The sequence below is a fragment of the Fukomys damarensis genome, unplaced genomic scaffold (genome assembly GCF_012274545.1).
Source record: "Fukomys damarensis isolate Sample0158 unplaced genomic scaffold, DMR_v1.0_HiC HiC_scaffold_4, whole genome shotgun sequence".
Lineage (NCBI taxonomy): Eukaryota > Metazoa > Chordata > Mammalia > Rodentia > Bathyergidae > Fukomys > Fukomys damarensis.
In genome coordinates, this window is record NW_022900916.1 from 61,849,148 (window position 1) to 61,866,353 (window position 17,206).

The 17,206-nt window shown below is 35.9% G+C and overlaps 1 long non-coding RNA gene across 1 annotated transcript in view; it reads right to left on the minus strand.

Moving 5' to 3' along the window:
- LOC109117391 overlaps nucleotides 1-16,987 on the minus strand; it is a 50,803-nt gene extending 33,816 nt beyond the window's left edge. Inside the window, exon 1 of the long non-coding RNA XR_002024699.2 lies at nucleotides 16,905-16,987. This is a non-coding gene — a long non-coding RNA (uncharacterized LOC109117391). The remainder of the gene's footprint in view (nucleotides 1-16,904) is intronic.
- Between the last annotated feature and the right edge of the window lie 219 nt (nucleotides 16,988-17,206).

Sequence of the window (17,206 nt, forward strand, 5' to 3'; positions counted from 1 at the left end):
CTGAATCCCAGCTTCTCCCTGGGTGCAATCCTGCTTTTTCCTCCTCCCTTCCACAGTTGATCCCAGTCTCTCTCCCTAATAAGCCCTGCTATTGCTCAAGCATTTTCTTGGAGAGCCCAGTCTGAAGAATGGACCAGTAGGACGTGCTCAGCAGCCCAGCTGACCCTCACCCACATATTAACAGATTTTCCAATACATCATGATGGGTCAATGTGTTAACCATAAGGAAAAAGTAAAACTGAGCTCTAACTAATTCACACTCAACACAGAAATCTCTTCTAGGTGACTTCAAGATCTAAACAAAAGGAGTAAAATGACAAAGATTTTAGAAGAATTATGATTCTGAGGTACATAAGACTTTCTAAAGCAATTCACAAAGTGCAGTAACTAAAACAAAAACATTGATCATTTAAAATTAAGGAATTCTATAAATTAAAAAGTATCATAAAAATACAAAGACAAGCGAAAAAAAAAATCAGGAGCATATAACCAGCAATAGTCTTGAAGCCAGACTTTATTTAAATTTTAATCTACAAAGAAATTAATACAAAGCAGACAAGCCAAATAAAAATGGCCAAAATTGCCAGGCGTGGTGGTGCACATCTGTAATCCCAGCACTCGGGAGGCTGAGGCAAGAGGATCATTGTGAGTTCGAGACCAGCCTGGGGTACATAGTGAGTTCTAGGTCAGTCTCAACTACATAGTGAGACTCTGTCTCAAAAAAAAAAAAAAAGGCCAAAAACAACTTGAACACTTTTGTTTAATAAAGACTTGAAAAGATGATGACCTCATTCATTGATTTAAAAAATGCTAATTAAGCTCCTATTTAAATATAATTAATTAGACTGACAAAAATTAAGCCTGATAATACTTAGTGTTGGTGCAGCCACAGAGCACCAGAAAGGCTCATACTCTGTTGATGATAACATAGGTTGGTACAACCACTCTGGAAAACAGAATAATAACTGTGCATAAGTTTGAAGACAAGTTTTGAGCCAGAAAATTCACTCTTAAGCATATAACTCAAAGGAGGGTTTTTCAGCCTTGACATTTTTTTAAATTTAAGAAAAAACATGAGAAAATGAAAAAATGGAAACAAAGTTTTTGTAAATAGGGAAGGGAGGAGGGGGTGAAAGGAGGGCAGGGGAATGGGGAAAAAAGTAAGAACCAAGACCTGTCGTGTAAAGGTACAAGATCCCAATAATGAATGTAACTGTACTGTATACCTAAAATGTACCGATAAACTCAATAAAAGAAAAAAAAAGATACAAGATCCCAATGATGAATGTAATTGTGCAGTATACCTAAAATGTACCAATAAAATCAATGAGAAAAAATTTAGATGCGCTAATTCTTCATTACTCTGCCCATCCTGTGCTCTGTGGGATGTTTAGCAGCTCTCCAACTTCTAACCACTGGATGCCAGTAGCACTTGCCAATGTCACATTCCAAAAAAATTCTCCAAATATTGCAAATACCTCCAGGAGGCAAAATCTTTGTAGTTGATACTCAGTCTACTGGTAGCATAATTCCTAATTGCCAAAATCAAAAAGAACTCAAATGCTAATCAAGAATGAGGTAAATTTTATGTATTTTTGAAAACTAGATTTATAGTAACTACATAACCTTACCACATTATAACAAGTAAGAAGAAGCACGAGCGGCAAAGACCATGGTCAGTCCAAGCCACTGCTTCTTATTGGTAAGCAGATTGGGGAAAAGGGGGACTACATGCAAGGACAGGTAGCTGTGCAGTTGCTGTGGATACTAACACAGGAGAAGCTGGTAAAGGAAAAGACAACGCATTCTCAAATTAGGAACAGAAAAGACAAAATATAGAGTTGTAATTAGAACCTTGTCCTTCTACTTAAGAAGGTTTTAGTCGTGGAGATAGAATTTGGACCTGAGTTACTCCAACCTCAGCTACTATATTATCTCACTTTGAACCCCACAGTTTCACAGGCCATTTCTCTGGTCTCCAGGGAGGCCATTAGCAGGAAGGTCATGCTAACCTGCATGTTATCGAAGTACTTATGAGGTGCTTCTGCAAGTCATGTAAGCTTCAGTCAGACTTGCTTTTAAAACGAGTCAACTGAGGGGTTAACTCTTTCAGCCTGCACAGCTTACAGCCTCTTGTGAGCACAGACAATAGAGCAGTACCCAACACTTTGAAATTTTACAAAAATGTTTAAATAGAAATCCTGTCTTTACTCTTTCCTCCTAATACCATCTCCATGTATTTTCTCAATTTTATCATATTTTACTAAAATCTCCTTCAAAAAATGTGCAAATTCATCATCTCTGATCACCTAGCTTCTTTTTCATCTTTAATATAATTATCAGCACTGCTTCACTGAAAGTGTTTACTTCTCAGCAGCATTTACCATGAGTCTGATGGTTAGAGACAAGATTCAGGCTGGAAGTATAAACTTATGAGGTGTCACTGTATAGAATTGAGTCTAAATTCTAAAATATGTGCCACAAATAAAGATAATAAACAAATAAAAGATCAGAGAAAATTATTTGTAACAGGGATCATGGATAAAGATCCACTGTGTAACAGATGAGCATACTTTTGACATGTTGAAAAGAAAAAGACAAAAACAAAGAGTTTTTTAAAAAAAGGGGCAAAATAAATAATAAATACAATTTACAGAGGAGGGTACCTGAATGGCCAATGAAGGTAGGAATAGTTGCAAAATACAGCAAAGAAGAAAATATGTATTCAAATATAACAGAGAGATAATAAGTTACACCTATCATATTTGCAAAAAAATAAATAAAATGAATGTTGGGGAAAACATAAGAAAAGGGGAGATACACATTCTCGGGCAATGGGAATGAACATTGGAATAAAACTCAACCGTTTAGCAATAAATCTATAAAGTTGAAAATGTTCATGATCTAACCCAGCCATTCCTTTTCTATATATAACCCCTTGAGCTGTAGACCTTCAAACTTGTGCTTGCTGCTTTTAAGAATGTGTGAAAGCCTTAAGAGTGTCCCAAAGCATGGAAAAGAAAATCACTTTTGGACTCTCAACTGTAATATCTATTCATTCCTTAATGTGACTTATCTGGAAAAGTACCCACCAGTCACAGAAAGGTTCATGTAGTTTCTCTCTTCCCTCCTCCCCTTTACAATACTCAGAGCATTGAATTGCCATAGCAAACCATCCCAGAGCTCTTTACCCTTCACCATAACTGGCAACACCCTAGATGGAAGCAGCTCTGCATCTCAGAGCAGAGACAATGTAAAGCAAAGCCTTCATTTAATCCAAGACAATACGTAGGACAAGAAATCATTAAACCTTACTGTTTTAGTCCACTGAAATGTAGGGGTTGTTTGTTACTGCCTATTCTGACTGATAGAAAGATATGCCTCCACCCATTCTAAACTTCATTATGGTGCCTGACCTGGATTAACTTCAAAGTAACTAAATAGAGAGGGAATTTGAAATCTTGGTTTCTTCTTTGATAAGAACGCTACATATTCCAAGGGTCTTTTTATGCCTTGTGTATATTTCTTTTAAAATAATGAAGTAGGATGTTAGGACAAGAACATTCTGACCCATGCTGGGATGTTGTAAATATAAATATGTTGTAATGTGAGAAGATAGGAGAGCTTACATTCATTTAGTGAATTCATCTCCTAAGATTTCTCTTGTCATCAGAAATTTGTCTTGAGGAAGAGTCCCATAGGAGCAGTGCAAGAAGGGTCATAGAAAATAAGGAATGCTGAGAGTCTTTTCACATATTGAAATATAGTCAACTTTTATCTGCTAGTTTCAAAAACTTAGGAGGTGCCATTATCTCAAAGAAAGGAACCCTTGGACAACTGAAGCAGACCGAGTTAATGACGCTGACACCTAAAGAGGACAATTTTTTGGAGCCAAGCGCAGTGACAGGCACCTGTAATCCCAGTTATTTGGAAGGCTGTAATCAGAGGATCACAAGCTTGAGGCCAACCTGGGTACATTAGGGAGGCTGCCTCAAAATAAACCAAAAAACAGTCTAAGGGTGAAGCTCTGTGCTAGAATACTTGACTACCATGACTGACATGGTAAGTTCAGGAGAGAGAGAGAGAGAGAGAGAGAGAGAGAGAGGTGGGGGAGAGAGGAGGAGGAGGAAGAAGAGGAGGAAAAGATTTTATGGATGTCTTTCAGATTCAATGTGTGTTTTTTACTTACTCTGCCCCTCTCCATCTGTGTATGTGTTTAGGATTCTTTGCTGTGACTTAGTTTCCTCAGCATTAGTGTTTGGTGCATATGTATTTATGATTGGCATCTCTTCCTCTTAGATTGTTTGATTTACAAGGACGTAGTGACCTTCTTCATCACTCTTAATTGGTTTTGGTTTGAATTTTCCTTTGTCTGCAAATAAGATAGCTACCCCTGCTTTTTTCTGTGTTCCTGTCACATGGAGAACTGTTTTCCATCCTTTTACTTTCAGTCTATGAGTTTCTTTTTGAGCTAGATGTGTTTCTTGTATACAGCATATTGGATTTTGCTTCTTAATCTACTCTGACAGTCTGTTTCTTTTGATCAGCAAATTTAGGCCATTAACATTGATAGTTATAACTGTTATGCATTGACTGATCCTTGTCATGTTATTTTTCTGTTGTTAGCTCTTCTTTTTCTTTTGCCCTCTCTTTAATTTCTTGCCTTGCCTATTGGATTTTCTCTGTTAGGCCTCATGGAGTTGTGACCTTCATTGTCTTTTTCCAGGACATTGTTTAGAATTGTTTGCAGTGCTGGTTTCATGAAGTTTCTCAAATGTTCTTTGTCATGGAAGTATCTAATTTCCCCATCAATTTTGATAGTTCTGCAGTATACATCAGTGTAGGTTGGAGGCTGTTTTCTTTCAGGGCTTGAAATACCTCAATCCAGGCTCTCCTTGACCTGAGGTTTTGTGTTGAGAAGTCTGCTGTGATTCTGATGGGCTTTCCTTTGGATGTAATTTGTTTCTTTTCTCTTACTGCTTTTAGTATTTTGTACTTCTGTTGGGTTTCCAGGATCTTGATTATTATATGTCTAGGTATATCTTTTTTTGATCATGGCTAGCTGGAGTCGTATATGCCTCGCTTGTCAAATTCTTTTGCTCTGGTTTGGGAGTTTTCTGCCATCAATTATGTGAACAGTTTTTTTATGTCATTTGTGCTTTCTCCTGCTTTTTCATGGATTCCTATCAATCTTATATTATTCTTCTGTGCATCATCTAGGAGCTGTTGGATCGCCTTCTTGTGATCTCTTACCATTTTTAAGAGATCTCTCTTTTCATGGTCACTGACCACCAACCTGTCTTCTATATCTGATATTCTGTCTTCAGATCGGCCCCTGTTTTGTATACTTTTGATAGAGTTTTAAATCTCCTGTGTATCTGTTTGAATCTGTTTCATGGATTCCATTTCTTTCCTATGCTGGGCATTCATGATTTCTATCATGGCCCTGAACTCATCTATTTCTTTTTATCTGCTACTATCTTTGAGACTCTAATCATGTCTTTCACTCTACTCACCATCTCTGTAGTTATCTGGGAAATTATTTCTCTTTTGAATTTTTCTAGAGCCTCATTTATCTGTTTTGTCACTTCCTGTGCTGTCTGTTCAGGGTGTCCAGGTGGTTAACAGACTTTTGCACCTCATTTCCCAAAGAATTTGCCTTTGGTGAGTGGGAAGCCTGTGTTTGTGCCTTGTTTAAATGTCTTCTCAAACATGACTTCTATTTTTGAAAATGTCTTTTATTTTTGAAAAAAATGTCTTCTATTTTTGAAAAAAATTCTTCTATTTTTCTTGTTGGTATTTTCCTTGGTTTAATTCCCGGGTTGATATTTCAATCTTCCAGATATAGCTGGTCTTTAGGTTTTGAGTCTCTAATGACTCTGAGGCAATCTCATTTTCATTATACCAAGAAGGACAACTGATTAGATCAGTCACAACACCTTAGCCCAAGTGATACAATCAACAACACAATAACATCAAGCACAGCTTAGAAAATAATAATTTGTGGTAGTAATTAATCTATTACCTTGAACTGTGTGAACTAAATCAAAATCAAGGACCTGCCCAGAAAATGTTTATAGTGAATAAACTCTTCAATACAGCAACTTTACCCTCCAGGATGGGAACTTAGAAGGAGTTGGGGAATGAAGGATAGATAGGTAGAAGGATAGGGAACGTTTAGAAGTGAGGCCAGAGGACACAGGAAGGTCATGCAAACTGCAGAAAACTTTTGAAGACAAGGGGAAAAGACAGAATGAAAGAATAAAGACAAGAATAGAACAACCTAACAGCAATAGGGAAGCTAGAACTGTATTCACTTTCCTTTGAAACTAATGACAATCAAGAGAAAGAAAAGAAAATGAAAGAAGAAATCTGAATTAGGGCAGGAACAAGAACAGAAAGGGAAATGAAGAACAATGTGGGAGATTGAGAGAGTAAGTGGAAGAGAGAAAGACAAGAAAAAGGAAAAAGAAAAAATTGAAAAGAGTAGAAAAAAATTAAAATTAAAAATAACAGGAAAAGAAAAAAATAATAATTTAAAAATAAAAAATAAAAATGAAGGGCCTCCATCAGAGTATGTCTCTGCTGTCACAATACACAATGTGAGCAGTAGTGTGTAGATCTAAGTCAGCTAGTCTCAGCAAGCCAGCAGCAGACCCCTGAGATTCAGGCTGAATTCTGGCTGCAAGGTCCAAGTTGAGCTCCCAGTGGGAAGTGGTGATGCCTCCAGTTTACCAACTATGGTGGTCTGGTGTGCCTCTGCTGCAGAAATTCTCCGCACTTTTCCAGTGGGCTTCAATTTTTATCTAGGAAACTGGAGAGGCCCTCGTTCTGTTGTTCACTTCTGTTCTATCTTCTGGAGCTCAGGACAATGACTTTTATGATCCCCTGTGCCTCTGGGGTGTGGATCCAGGTACAGCACAGCCAGGAGGCAGGGGCGGGGGGCGGGTTCTGAGGGGAGTAGATAGAAGCTCAGCTCCAAGTGGCTGCTCACCAGTCCATTCATAGTCCCCATTATTCAAATTTAAATGAAAACTTTAGCCATTATCTTAAAAGATGTGCAAGAATCTTATATAGCTTTACTTTAAAGAGGTCATAAAAAGGTTTCTGTAGATGAATTTTCTTGTGTGCTGATAAAGAAATGTAAAAGAACATCATTCTAAAATTGTTTAAAATAGGAAAATGGGGGAAACTATCCATCAACAGAAGAATAAGCAGGACATTTCACAGATATAAAAATATGTACATATGTAAATGGGATACTACTCTACAGAAGTTCAAATGACCAACTGAGGTACATGAGTCAACATGAACGAAGAGCAACAGCATAATGTTAAGTCAAGAGAGAGCTAAATAACTTTTAAAAATATTGAAATACACTATATAACAGGAAACTACAGAATAAAATTTAAGACATGCATAGAATTTAATTCACAACCAAGACTAACACTGGAGAAGGAGAGAGAAAGAGCCAAGATTACACAGGGGATATCACAGCTTCAACTTCACCTATATATTTCTTCTTATAAAAGCCTGTAACAAATGCAGTAGAGTGATTGGTTTATTAAAACTTTATAAAGGTGAGAGGCAGAAATGTAAGTCATCGTAGGTGGACCAGTAAATTTGAATGCTTCATAATTAAATTATCTAAAATTAAAAGACAAGATGTCTTTCAAAAAGGAGCACCAATAACCAAACCCAATAATCCGATATATTCTAAATAACAGAGGAAAGAACTTTAAAAATCCAACAGATTATATGAAAACATAAGAATGGTGAACTAAAAACACAAAATACAGTGGTGGGTTATTCAATATGTCTGTAATCACAGCATATGTAAGACATTAAGCTCATATATTCCATGACAGTCTGATTTTTTCTAAAAGCAGTCACGTATAGCTTACAAGAGACACATTTTAACTAAAATAGCACAGAAAGTATAAAGATAAAGGGACTTAAGAAACATCAGCTGAATTCTTCCTGAAGGAAAGATCCAATAGCAACATTAGCCTCCGGTAGAAGAGAATGGAAGGCAAAGTGCAATCAGCAATAAGGAGAAAATTCATATAATTAAAAATTGGGATCTTTCATAAGAAGACACAACAGTGACTTTGTGTGCACTGAAAAATGTCCGTGTAAAAGGAAAAAACTGACCAAATTACAATGAGGCATTGACACATCAAGATCATAGAGAAACGTTGCATGTCCTTTGCATACAGAGTAATTTCTGTACCCCCAAAACTTTAGATTACAGGAAATTTGGACAAATTAATATTTGGACATTATAAGTATATACAGAAATGTCCAAGAGAAGAGAGTATATGATATTTCAAGTGCACAGGGGACAAAGACAAAAATCCAAAACAGGGTAATGTTTAAAAGAAGTCTGGACAAATTCCAAATCGTCAGTACCACATAGATCACATTCCATTACCACCCTAAAATTAAATTAGAAAAAAATGAAAAACACTTTACAAGCTCTAATACATGTTTTAGTATTTCTTTTAAGGTACGGTTAAAAAAAATGAACTTATTCTCCAGTTCTGTCCAGTGCAGCTACATTTGCAAATATGGAGTTAGAGCTGATTTTAGCCACTTCAAACAGTAGCAGTAATACCTAAGGTCCACTAGGTGTCAGTGTTACTTTATGTCCTCTCATTTGCCCCAGGGTGGAGTAAAAGAGTGCTCAAATTCAACGAATTAGATTTCACACACACTTCCAATGCCACTTTAGGTTTGATGCAAATCTCTAATGAGGAAAAAAAGAATACTTATAGTAAGTACTTTTAACACACAATACAAGTGTAAATCTCATCACACAGCAATTTCCAAAATCTGTTTCTGCTTATTTTCTTTTTCTTTCTTTTGTTTTTACCTTGCTAAGGAAGTTTTGTATGATTCGTGAGGCCCTTTAAGAGATAGAGACTACACAGAAAGTATTTCCTACAGCTTTGGAAAAAAGACTAAGGCGCACTAAATTGTCTCTAATTTGTATATGTAAGGCTGTTTGATATAAGTAATATGACAGAATTGAAAGAAATCTTGAAAAGCCATCTAGTCTAACATCTTTCATCTTAAAAACTGACAAATGGGAAACTATTATATTTTTAGACTCCAGGGAAGGAAATCATCAGTCAGGAAGTTCTTCTTCCTGTCTAATCTAAATCTCTCCTCATGAAGCTTAATCCTGTTTCCTCCAGTATAAGGCTTTCTTTCCACTGAGCATGAAGGACGTCTGCAGAGGGAGAATAACCCTTCACATCCCGGCCCTCGTATATACACAGCTCTCCAAAGACAAAATGGACCTCAACCAGGAAGATAGCAGTTAGCAGCTGTGGAGTAAATGAGTAAAGTTATCTTTCAAAGAAACTCTCAACAGAAACCTGTCGCCAGGAGATCCAACATAAACTACAAAGATAAGACCTTGAAGGAAAGATACAAATTCTTAAAACCACTCTATTCCACTAGCATTTGATGTCACCTTAGGGTATTCCATTGACTAGGATAATAATTGAGGGCCTACTGTGAGTGAGGTTCTGTATTTAATCCTTGCCAATCCACACAGCAGGCCTGTAAAGTAGAAAAGATTTATTTTTATTTTTATTTTTATTGTTGTTGTTATTGTTCTTAGAGCTGTTGTCCAAATAAGGCAGCTAAGGCTCAGGAAATTTAAGTAATTTGTTCAAGGGCACACAGCTGGTGGAAAACCAGCCTTCCTTCCTTCCTTGCATCCCTTGTGCCTGTTTTTTGTTTTCTTGCTTCCCTTTTGCTCCTTTTCTCTTGCTCATTTTCCTCCCTTCTTTCTTTTTTACACAACAATCATACACTTGGGAGAAGAAAAATCAAACAATACAGCATTAGATCATTTAAAAGACTGAAATTTCCCACTTACTGTCCCTGCATACCCTCTCTCCAGGTGGTTACTAAAAAACTGGAAAAAGTATTCTACACTGCAGCCTGCTCCTTTCTCGAACCATCTCACGCGGTCAGTCCCTGTTAGCATGGATGTGCCAACACTTGTTATGCATTCTCCCATCCATGGATATCAAACTCTGCAGTTTATTTCCATTTCAAGCCATGCTGCAGTGAGGTCTTTGCCCATGGATCTTTACCTATTTGGTGCAAATGCTATTTGGTAAGAATTTGGTAAGAATTCGGATAGGTGCTGCCAAACGGTGTTACCAAAAGTCTCCAGAAAATTACACTCACTTATTAGTTTAGCTCTTCTTTCACATGAATTGGAAAACATTATTCTTTCCACAAGACAGGCAAACGAGAGTGATAGAGTCACAAAGGCTTTCAGATCTTCATTTAAGGGTACTGTTCACTTCCTCCTATCAAAATTTCATGAAATTGGTCCTTTTTCTTATGTGGGGAAAGTGATATTCATGAGACTTGTTTGTTTTGTGGTTTGGGGAAGGGAGTCAAATTAATACACAGTGAAGTTTTCAAGACAAGTGTACAATGCAATTCCATTCTTTTTGGTAAATATAATAGAAGATTTTCTGTGGTCTTTCAAAGTCCTCTTATATGCCCTTCCAAAAAAATTATAATTTCTGTTACTATTCTCAATTTTTTCTGCACATATACTTTCATTTCCTTTGGGTACGTGCCTAGGAGTAGAGTTATTGATTAGAAGGTCATTCATATTAATAAGAAATGATCAAACAGCACTCCACATAGATAGTACCATCTGATATTCCCTGTCTAGTTATTCCATATCTTACTATTTGGCGTGAAATGATATATTATTACAGTTTTAATTCATGTTTCCCTGACCTCCCAATGATTAATGATACATTAAGTAATACCTCAGTCCATAAATGCTTCTGTTCACAAACAAATCAGTTCACAAATAAACGCATTCAACAAAGTTTTGCTTCAGTTCACAAACTCCATACTGGGTGACAAACACAACTGCAGCTATTTTCTCCAAACATGAAAAAAAAAATTATATTCATAAACTGAGGTACCACTATACTGATTTATAGTATAACTCTTATTCTTATTATTTTCATATACATGAATTAATTGGGCACATATTCTATAAATATCAATTATATCGGAGTGGTGTATAGTGTTAAAAATCTGTATCACTGATTTTTCATCTAGTTCTATCAACTATTGGGGGAGTGGTATTGAAGTGATGTTGAACTATGTGGATTTATTTATTTGCCTTTTTAATTCTGTCAGTTTTTGCTTTTTATGTTTTGAAATTCTGTTACTAATTATACACACATTATTTTGTCTTCCAGGTGAATTCACCTTTTAATCATTATGAAATATGTTTAAATTCTATTACTCTTTTGCTTAAAGTCCACATTGGTCTGTATCTTTGTACTTAAAGTACAATTTATAGAAAGAGTATGTTTGATTCTTGCCTTTTAAATACCATTTGGAGATGACCATGGTGGTGCACACTTGGGATCCCAGCACTCTGGGAGGACTGCAAATATGAGCCCAGCCTGGGAAAATTAGAAACTTAACAAGACCCTGCCAAAAAAAAAAAAAAAAAAATTAAAAGGGCTGTGGATTTAATGCAGTGTGAAGGCACTAGGTTCAATCTCCAGTACCACAAAAAATAAATAAATGCCATCTGACGCAAAATCAATCACCAAAAATCAATAGCAACCCTGCATGCCAATAATAAACTCACAGAGAAAGAAATTGGGAAAATGATCCCATTTATAATAGCTTCAAAAATATTAAGTACCCAGTAATCAACCAAACCAAGGATGTAAAAGACCTACATAATAGCATCCTGAAGAAAGAGAATGAATAAGACATTAGAAAATAAAAAGACATTCACTGTTCCTAGTTAAAATCAATATCATTAAAATAGCCATAGTATAAAAAGTGATATACAGATTTAATGTAATTCCTGTTAAAATACCAGTAGAAATTGTTCAGAGAACTGGAGGAAGTAATCCTAAAATTCATATGAAACAAGAAGAGACCCAAAGCAATCCTGAGCAAAAAGACCAAAGTGGGATGGGAGGGGCACTACAATACTGGATTTCAAACTATACTATGAAGCCACAGTAACAAAAACAGCATGGTACTGATACAAGAAATAGATATGAAGACCAATGGAATAGATGGAACACAAAGGGACAACCCAGTGCACCTTCAGCCGTCTAGTTTTTTACAAAGGGACCCAAAACATACATGGAACAAAAGATAAGCTCAAATAGTGCTGGTAAAGTTGACTGTCCACAAATAGATGAATGAAACTAGACCCATCTCTCTCACCCTGTATTAAAATCAAGTAAAAATGGATCAACAACCTGGTTTAAAGAACAGAAATTCTGAAACTACTGCATGATCACATAGGATGAACCCTTGAAACCATAGGCACAGAATGGACTCCCTGAAAAGAACTCAGATAGCACAAGAAATAATACCAGGCATTGACAATTGAAATTATATCAAGATAAAAGCTTCTGCACACCAAGAGAAACAATTAATATTGAGGAAAGACAAATACAGAATGGGGAATAAATTCTGCCAACTACTCTTTTTTAATAGAGGACTAATATATATAATATATAAAGATCTCAAAGAAATTAACTCCCTCAAATGACCCAATCAAAAAAAAAATGGGAAAATGAACTGAACAGACATGTCTCTCAGGAAGTACAAATGGCCAATAAGTATATGAAAAAATGTTCATCTTTAGCCATTAGGAAAATGAAAATCAAAACAACTCTGAGATTCCATATTACTCCAGCCACAAATGCTGGTGAGATTGTGGGTAGAAAAGAGCCTTTCTACATTGTTGATGAGAATGTAAACTTCTTTAACCACTATGGGAATCAGTATGAAGATTTCTTTAAAAACTAAAAATGGATATTCCATTTGACTTAGCTATTCATGCATTCCCATGTATAGAGCAGCACGATTCACAATAGCAAGCTCTGGAAACAGCCTAGATGCCCATCAACAGATGAATAAATAAAGAAAATGTGTTTGTGTGTGTGTGTGTGTGTGTGTGTGTGTGTGTGTGTGTGTGCAAATATATGAATATTGCCCAGGCATAAAGAAGAAAGAATTCATGTCAGTTGCAGGGAAATGGATGACTAGAGCCTACGATGTCATATGAAATAACTCAAATATGGTTTCTCTTCTTGAGAAACCCAAAATATAAAGAAATTAAAGAGTAAAAAGAGAGAAGGTAAGAAATAGGGAAGCAGACTTTTCTGCGCTGAGGAAGGGGATCAGAGAAAGGAGAGAAGAGTGAATGTAGGGAGAGGGAGAAAGGAGGTAAAAAATTTTCAAGCTGCGATATGTATATGGACCAATTTCCCAAAACAAATGTAAATATTTTGTATTGCAAACATATGCTAATACAAAAGAAGACAAATAAATACCATTTGGCAATATTTGTATTTTAAGTAGTGTTCATTCCATTTATATTTAGTATAGGTATCGATATAGTTGGATTTACGTTTACTATTTTACTGTTTATTTCCTATTTGACCCAACATTTTTCATTGTTCCTCCTATCCTGCATTATTTTGCATTACATTTCTTAAATTTGTATTTAACCAAAACTTTCTGTACTATTAAAATAATTGCTCTAGGTGTTATAATATGCATCCTGGACTTATTACCGTGAGTATGTTATTTTCTTGATGTAAAATGTAAAATCCCCAAAATAGTAAAATTCGGTTAATTTTCAGTAAATTATATATCCACATACATTAGAAGTATCACAATACAGTGTTATAAATATTGTTCTAAGTAATGAGCTATTTTTTTAAATTGGAGGAAATGTTTTATATTTTTCACCTTTTTAATAAATTATTTATGATTTTTATTCCTTTGCATCTACTGCCATTTTCTTCCACCTAAATTGTTTTCTTTAATACATTTGTAATAGTTCAGCTTTTACCTTCATTTTTGAAGCATATTCTTGCTAAATGTGAAATTCTAGTTGGACAAGTTCCATCACTCAGCACTTTGAAGATGTTCTGTCATTGCGGACTCCATAGTTTCTGCTGAAAACTTAATGATGAGCTGTAACACTTGTCCTTACATGTGATGCCTTTTTTCCCTCTGACAACGTCTCAGGACTTTCTTTGTTTTTGATTGTTAGAAATTTGTCTAAACTGTTCCAAAATGTGGAAGTTTATTTTTAAATATCTACATTGTTTAGAGTTTGCTGAACTTCTTGAGTCTTCAACTTGACATTTTTCACTCAATCTGGGGGATTTTCTTCTATTATTTAAAGTAAAATTTTGTTTCATTTTTTCCTCTTCTGAAAATCCATTCATATGCATGTTAAATTGTTTGGTGTTTTCCCACAGGTCTCTGAAGCTCTTTTCACACATTTTTCCACAGAACTTTTTTTTCTATAGATGCTTCAAATTAAATAATTTCTATTGGTGTCTTCAAATTCTTTAACCTTTTATACTGCTCTTAACTTCATCCCATGAATTTTATTTCAAGTATCATACTTTTCAGTTTAGTATTTTTATTTGGTTCTTTTTCATAGTTTCTATTTATTTGCTGTAATTCTCCATTTGTCTGCTCATGAGAGTTTCATCCTTTAAATCATCAAAAAATCAATATAGCCGCTTCCAACTCATTGTAATATCTGGGTCATTTGAGGTCTTTCATATTTGGTCACATTTTCCTGTTTCTTCAAAGACCTAATAATTTTTTATTGTATACTGGACATTGTAGAGAATACACAACATACTCTGGTTTCTAATTTTCTCTGAAAATATTGAATTTTTTTGGTAGCTAGCAGTAAATTACTGGCAGATGACCACTAGGGTGTCCATTTCATTTTTGTCATTAATCTTAAAGTAGAGTACTTAAATCAGATATCTAGTCTTTATATAAAACATGAACTTTCTTGAAAAATTACATTTTGACACCTAGCAAAGGTCCAACTCTAATCATTAAAAGGCAGAGTACAAGAACTAAGATTTCTCCTCTCTTCTTTTAGTCTTCCAGCTGTATTTTTCCACTGGGTGACTTAAGTTTCCCCTGAACATGAGTATTTCAGGGTTCACTCAAGGATTTGAGAGTATGAGTATATTTGGGACCCACCTAGCCCCCACTGTGAGCCTCTGTCTAACAGTCTTATCCCTCAACTTCCTATCATTGTGTGAGCCCCAGACACCGTCTTGTGGTTCCTCGGGCCGGTGAGATTTTTGTGGCTCCTTCCTTGAGTTCTCCCTTTCTGTGCTAGGGTATATACAGCCTCTTTGGAAACTCTATGAACATACTGAACTTATCCGGTGTGGTTTCTTATTTTTAAAAAATCAAATTCCTCCCGTTGTTTTCCTACTTTGATAGTGCTCCAGTTTGTTTAAATTACTGTCATTTGTAACTGTTATTTGCAGGAAGGCTTCTCTGATACAAGTTCCTCCTGAATGACCAGAACAAAAGCACATACTGGCAACTTTAGAATTCAGTTTTATTTGGAATATTTTACCTTGAAGCATAGATTACAGCCGTATGAAATTTGAGGATGAAGTTTTCATTTCTGAATTATAGGTTTCTACATTTATACCATCATTGCTTTGCTAAAATGTCGACGCTTCAAAGAAAGAAACAAATGAGAAAATCTCAGAGGAAATGCCGTATCTGTTGTTTCATTTAGGATTTGTAATACATAATATAGAGGCATAGAACATCAGCCTTCTAAAAGTCTCAGCTGAAAGATACGAGTTTACTGTCTAGTGGACTTCCAATTTTGTAAATAATTCCTTAAAGACCTCCCTTGGCTGTTTATATAAATGAGGAAAGATTTTTAATTCATCTTAAATGAATTAACTGGACAAATCAAGGGAGAGAGAGAGCCAGGTAAAAGAATGTAGTGAGCCTAGAAACATTGGGTGCTTATTTTGAGGCTATGGTTAGAGATTCCTGGTTGGAATAGTCTATCCCATAAGAGTTCCGGGTGGGTGCCATGCCACACAGGAAACAATTGCAGCCTGCCCTTTGGAGTAAGGCAGAGAGCTAACAAATTCAGTGTGCATTGTAATGCTTCATCAACACGCCTTCTGCAGGGCCTGCCCTCTCTGCTGGGTCACTGACCTTTATAAGTGCACAGTCATGGCCACTGCCTGACAGGCATGAAAAGAAGACAGACAATGGACCAGAAGGAGACATGCACAGAGGGGGAAAATGCACTCATTCAAGGGATTTACTGGTTAAGGATGTCATGTCCTATGTCCAATTCCAGAATGCATGTGGCAGTGTTTAAACCATGCACATGGGTCTGAATAAATATAAAGAATGATTATTATCAACATGTGAACACAAAAATACTCCTGAGAAACATGATCAGCTTTGCAGCAACACAGAACAATACAGAAATTGTTTCTTACTATAAAAATGTTAACCAACTTTTTAAAGCTTTAGATCATTAAAATTGATTGGAGTGTCCTACAGCCTGATTTCAAAGGCATTCCAAGCTCCAGAGACGGCCCGTATAGTAGCTTGCAAGAAGAAGGAAATTTTTAATTTCGCTCCTAACTTTGTCAAAAGCAACTGCGTAACTGCAAACCATCAAGCTCCCAATTCTCCATCTGTACATCAAGTAGGGGCTTAGCACAATGACCCAATTTTCCAGATATTTTGGGATTTCTGTGTTAGTTGCTATCTCAGTTTCCTCAGACCATTTGTACAGCTTCTTGTTCAAGAAGTTTAGAAAATATGTTAAAGTTACTATTCCTACAGTAAAACTCCTGGGATTCCAAATGTTTCCCCAGTTCAGTAAGAGTGAATTATTTTACATATTGGAGTTCCACGTAGATTTTTATTTCTTTTTAATTTGTTTTTAAAGAGTCCATTCCAAGTGGAAAAGGATTTGTAAACCAATTCTCAAGGATGTTCCTCCAATGGTATATGGTTCTTATAATAAAAAAGAATGTATAAATTTTTACCTTTTGTTGATAAGCATTTTCCAGAGGCTCCTCAGAGTGATATTAAATTATGATTCTTGAATGTCATACTCTTCTACTAGAAGACCGGCATACGGCAGGTGCATCTGGAAAGATACAGGTGTTCTGAGAACTCCAGTCTGAAATGTCCTAGAATTCAGATGCACATTTCCACCACTTTAGAGATCAGCACAGAGTGGTTTGTCCCACTGGATTGGTCCACATTTCACAGTCTCTAAATTTTATACACTTCATCTGCTTACATTGGCCCAAGGGCATCTGAGTCAGGAATGACATCTTATCTG